Below are 5,771 nucleotides of genomic sequence, written 5' to 3' on the forward strand. Positions count from 1 at the left end.
AGTGGCACAGAAGGAGATCTCACATCTCCACAGTCCTACCACACTGACTCTTCTTCCCTTTGCCCGCTCCCTTCTCTCTATGCTCCCTGGCACCTCTCACATTACCGCATCCATCAGGCTGAGATCACAGGATGTTCACAGTACTTTTATTATGACTTATTAGGTGTCAGGAGCATTGAGATGAGGGAAGTTGTCTAGAAGGCTTGAAGGCAGCCTTCCTCTTGGCTGCTTAACTCACTGTCCTGAGAGATGCTGCTGGACTCCATTTTTTGTCTGGTGTGAGTATGTGACCTTCATGTAAGGTCTCCAGAATGGCTACCTTAGCCCTTTGGTCTGTCCAGCTTAACTTAGAGGCTCTTCCTTCTTCATGCCTGTTTTAAGCTATGTGTGTAGAGGTCTACTAAGTACAGCCAGCCATTCTCCCCATCACTGTGTGCTTGTCTTTGCCACTCTCAAATAAACATCAGGGCAGACTTTTCTGCACTCTTTAGGTTGCCCTAGTCTCCACCACAGCACTATGCTTTCTTCTGCACCTGGCTGCTGCAGTCGAAGCTTTGATGAATGGGCTTGCTCTCATGTGCTATTCTGCGTCTATGGATCTGTTCTGTGGCAGGTGTCCTTGTTATTAAAAAAAAATGGTGTGAGAGGGAAAAATGTTACTCCATGGGAAGGACACCACATGATCTTTAATTTTTTTGTGTGCGTTGGAAGCTTCGGAGAGTAAAAAGGCCTATGTAGGCTGTTTCATGAGTCCACAGCTCCCCATTAATGGACAGGAGTAAGCAGCGGGGTGGTCGTTAAAGGACACAAAACTCCAGGGGGACAGTGGTGGTACGGGGTGACTTTCTTTTTATCCATTTAAAGATGGTGTGTTTGCGTGACTATGGTTTGAGTATCATTTGTCTTATGTATAAAATTGAAATAAATACACGGACTAGCGTTTGGGAAGAAAACCTGTGACTAGCTAGCTATAGAGTGGTGTGGATAAATGTTCTTGATAGTTCAAATAAAAGTGGCTTTGATGGTTTCCTGGATTCCTGAGTTGTTTTTCCTGTTCATCTCTCATCCTTGATCAGATGCTCCATAAACACTGAATGTGGAAGGTTGGACTTTAGCAGGCACTCAGCAGACCATCTGCTAGATGAATTCTAAGATCTGTTCAAGATAGGACAAAAATGCAAGAGACCAAGGCACGCAGATGTATAAATCAGCATGCATGAAGACACACACTCATAGCACATGCGTGCACACACATACATACAAACACACCACACACTACACATGTGCACGCATGCACACATGCATACACATACATCACACACACATGCACTCACATACATATACACTCACATTGCAAACACACGCACACTTACATACACACATACACATGCATCACACATGCACACACACATTCATGCATATGTCTACATGCTCTCAGACACCTGAGTGTGCCTAGACATTACACAAATATACACAGACTCCTCTCTCCCCTGAACATCAGAACTGTGATCTCTTCAAGTTGTGCGATGGAAAAAAACGTTTGATTTTTCCCACGGCTAATTATAACTCCACCTGGGAAAGCGGAGCTGGTGCCTTTGGAGCTAGAGCCTCCAGGCTGACTCAGGGGTGCATGGCAAAAACAGGACATCCCCGCAGAGAGGGTGGCCTTGTCATAGAAAGTAGGGCTAGGATTCCAAGGAGAGGGCTTTGTCATCTTCCAGTGATGGACTCTCAGGGGACCAAGCCTTTAGCATTGTTTCCACCAGTGCAGTTTTCTCTATCACCTTACGGGCTGCCTGAGAAGACAGTAATGCCCTATAGAAATCCTTGGGATGTTCTGTCATCCTAAAAAAAGCCAAGAACTAGCTGCGGGACCATGCACCAGGCTCTTAATTGTCCAGAAAATTGTTACCCGGGTACTGTGAGGAAAGATTCTATCTGAGAATTGTATTGCCAAGCTTAGCTCTGTATGGTTCAAGACAGATGTGCATATGTATGTAGGCAGGCTCCAAAACTCTTTCAATTTAAATGGAAGATTTATTTTTTATTAGACATTTTCTTTATTTACATTTCAAATGATATCCCCTTTCACAGTTTCCCCTCCAAAAAACTCCCCACTGCCCTACTTACCAACCCACGCTCTCTCGCTTCCTGGCCCTGGCATTCCCCTACACCAGGGCATAGAACCTTCACAGGACCAAGGGCCTCACTTTCCACTGATGACCGACTGGGCCATCCTCTGCCATACATATGCAGCTGGAGCCATGGGTCCTACGATGTGTGCTTCTTGGTTGGTGCTTTAGTCCCTAGTAGCTCTGAGGGTACTGGTTAGTTCCTATTGTTGTTCTTCCTATTGGGGAGGCTGCAAACCCTTCAGCTCCTTGGGTCCTTTCTCTAAGTCTTTCATTGGGGACCCTGTGCTCAGTCCAATGGATGGCTGTGAGCATCCACTTCTGTATTAGTAGGGGACTGTCAGAGCCTCTCAGGAGACAGCTATAGGAAGATCAAAGTGTGGATACTTTGATCCTTCTTAGAAGGGGGAACAAAATACCCATGGAAGAAGTTGCAGAGACAAAGTATGGAGCAGAGACTGAAGGAAGGACAATCCAGAGACTGCCCCACTTGAGAATCCTTCCCATATGCAGTCACCAAACACAGACACTATTGTGGATGCCAGCAAGTGCTGGCTGACAGGAGCCTGATAGAGCTGGCTCCTGAGAGAAGATTTATTTTTTTTAAGGTATCTGTGAGTGCAGTGCCCTCAGAGGCCAGAAGAGGGCAGAAAAGCCCCCGGAGCTGGAGTTGTGTGTTGCCTAACATGGGTGTTGGGAACCAGACTTTGGCCTGTGCAAGAGCAATACAAACTCATACCAGCTGGCGTTTGTGCACCAGCTTGACCCACGCTAGAGCCATCTGAGAGGAAATGCCTCCATGAGATCCAGCTGTAAGGTCTTTTCTCAAGTAGAGATCAGTGGGGGAGGGCTCAAACCATGGTGGGTGGTGCCATTCCTGGGATGACAGTCTTGGGTTCTGTAAAAAATGGTGAGCAAGCTACGGGAAGCAGGCCCAGTAAGAAGGCCAGTAAGGAGCACCCCTCCGTGGCCTCTGCATCAGGTCCTGCCTCCAGGTTCCAGTCCTGCTTGAGTTCCTGTCCTGATCTCCTCCGTTGACGGACTATGATCTGGAAGTGTGAGCCAAATAAGCCCTTTCTCTATGACTTGCTTTTTGATCATAGTGTTCCATGGCAGCCATAGAAACCCTGGTTAAGACAATGCTCTTGGCCTCTTGGCCATCTCTCCAGGCTCCCTTTCACCTTTCATCAGGCAAATCTTGGGTATTGGGGTTCAAATACGAGTTGGCAAAGTTGGCTGTTTAATTACAGTTGCTCTTTATCCTAATTTTCAGACTCTTGGTAAAACGCGCCCGGACAAGCTCAGATTCAAATCCCACAACATGAATGTGGATGGCGATCAGCAATGGTCTCACGCTCTGTGGTTGTGCCTTCAGCAGTACTGTGGATCTTGGTCAGCACAATCCCCAGGCTTCTCATAGAACAGTAGAGAAATAAGGACTCACAGCTGACTGAGCTGCAGTGGGCACTGCTAGTTTTCCTTCCCCAACCCCCACCATTACTCCTGGCTCCCTGTGGGGTTTCCTTCCAGGACCGGTTTTTTTTTTTAGGTCTAGATAGTTCAGGAGCTTTTCAGTTGTTTGTTCAACTGTCTTTAGGCTAACTGAGATTATAGTAGCAGCCACTGGTACATTTCTCATGAGTTCATTGCAGTGAATAAGTGATATAGTGCAGGTAACATAGCATGGGGCTGGCCTACATTAGTTAAAAAGTTTTATTTTCCTAATGAAGAGGAGAAAATGGAAGGGACATATCTTGAGCCTCATAGCGACTCCACCTGCAATTGGCTTTTGAGGGCACAGAGTAATTCAGGGTCGGAACTGTTCATCCCTTGTAAACAATTATCTCCATTCCCTGACACTATAGAAAATTCTCCAGCCAGCTACAACCTTGATTGTATTCTGACCCGAATTGTTAATTGGATTTGGTGAGACCATTCCCCAAGATAGTAAAGTGTTTCTAGAAATTTCTCCCAATGCTTGTTCTGTACTCAGAGAATAAAAATGAAGACAGGAATGGGATAGGGATAAAGGTAAAATGGGTGAGCTTAGAAATGTTCTCTCTGACCAAGGAGGAAGCATATCTTCATTTTAGCCTTTTCTGGCTCTAGCGTCAGGTCATGACCACAGCCAAGAACACTTCCCTCAAGTCACCCATAGCAATGTAGGACAGCACGCAGTTACAAATTACAGCTCTAGGTGCCAATTCCCCAGACTCTTGATTTCTTTACTTACTGATAGCATTGAAACTCTGGAGTTTTCATCTCAAGAGAACACAAAAATAATAACACCAACAAAAAGGTAGAAAAGCCTATATCTAAAAATATATTTGTGGCCCAGGAAGCATGTAGATCTTTTTACATGCATATAGAACTGGCCTATTTAACAAGAAAATATTATTTACAAATGCTTTCTTTGGGAGGCATTCGTCAAGTTCAGTATGTAGAGAATAAATGTGTGTCATATGACTAGTGAAAATATTTCTTCTCTTCCTCTTTCTGCACGATGGAAGTAAACTTGTCATTTTAAACAGCAGGAGAAATGAGCATTGCCTTTTGCAGGCTAAGGATGGTTTTGTGATCAGAGGAAAGAACATTACAGGTCTATCTCAATGGCTTCTTGGAGGGTAGGAGTTGAGTTTGCTTTCTCCCAGGGCATCATTTGAAGGGAAAAAATGGCAGAAGAAACAGTGGTGTTATTCTGCACACTAAACCAAAACCATAGCAGGACTCTTTAATGTTACAGGGCCACCTGGAAGATGGTCTATGGGTGAGAGGCAAGGAATAGGAGGAGATGGGCAGAATGAAGAGGAGCTACAGAGGACCAGAGACCTAATGTGGCAGGAAGCTGATGCCAAAGAGTAGCATCATAGCTGGCAGGAGAACACAAGAAGAATGTTGTTGTTGTTGTTGTTGTTGTTAGCACAAATGCCATAGTTTTCAATTTTCAGATGAATGGTTGTGGTCTTCATTCTATAGCTTCAAACCTCAAAGTTTAGTGTGACACAGGAGAGCTCAGAAAGGAAGACCTAAGATCCAGGAGAAGACCATCTGGAATCATACCTAGGCTGATGAAATGGCCATCTGTGCAGGACTGTGATGAGGCAGGGGAGTGTAGGCTAATGATAATAGACTAATGTGGACCCAGCACAGCCTGCTTGCTGATTCTCTAAAGAACAGGGCAGGATTCTCCCACCCCAATCCCAGTGAAACAATTGCTCCTGGGAAGAGGGAGTCTAATTTCTGTGATTTGCTTTAGCGAAGAGAAAAGAAACCCCAGAGCACTCTTTCACACCTTCCACTGTGAAGACACAGCCAGACTGACCCTTGATGACAGACATTGAGCCCTGGTAAGACATTGGATTTGGCATTGCTTTGATCATGGGCTTGTCAGCCTTGAGAACTATGAGAAATAAAGTCTGGTTGCTTATCATCCATTCAGTGAATGACATTTTGTTTGCACACAGTCCTAACTGATTGGATACAGGAGCCCCCCTCCCCCCCGTTAAGATTAAATGAATGAGATTCTGTTTCTTGGGGAAAAGTTGCCATGCTTATCTCCCTTGTTAGATGGCTGTGAACTCAGGCATGTGGGTGCTACATTCCCTTCAGACTCTTTATATCCCAGCCACCATCTGGAAG

General features: G+C 45.3%; 1 long non-coding RNA gene across 2 annotated transcripts; it reads left to right on the forward strand.

Annotated features, from left to right (window-relative positions):
• The first annotated feature begins 209 nt into the window (after positions 1-209).
• On the forward strand, positions 210-5,480 carry LOC116073758. Of its 2 annotated transcripts, none has more exons than XR_004111894.1 (3): positions 210-278; positions 3,406-3,524; positions 5,389-5,480. It is a non-coding gene; the product is annotated as an uncharacterized LOC116073758 (long non-coding RNA). The 2 variants fall into 2 exon arrangements; XR_004111893.1 differs by lacking the exon at positions 210-278 and adding an exon at positions 2,786-2,944.
• The last annotated feature ends 291 nt before the right edge of the window (positions 5,481-5,771 follow it).

Source organism: Mastomys coucha, unplaced genomic scaffold (genome assembly GCF_008632895.1).
Source record: "Mastomys coucha isolate ucsf_1 unplaced genomic scaffold, UCSF_Mcou_1 pScaffold23, whole genome shotgun sequence".
NCBI lineage: Eukaryota > Metazoa > Chordata > Mammalia > Rodentia > Muridae > Mastomys > Mastomys coucha.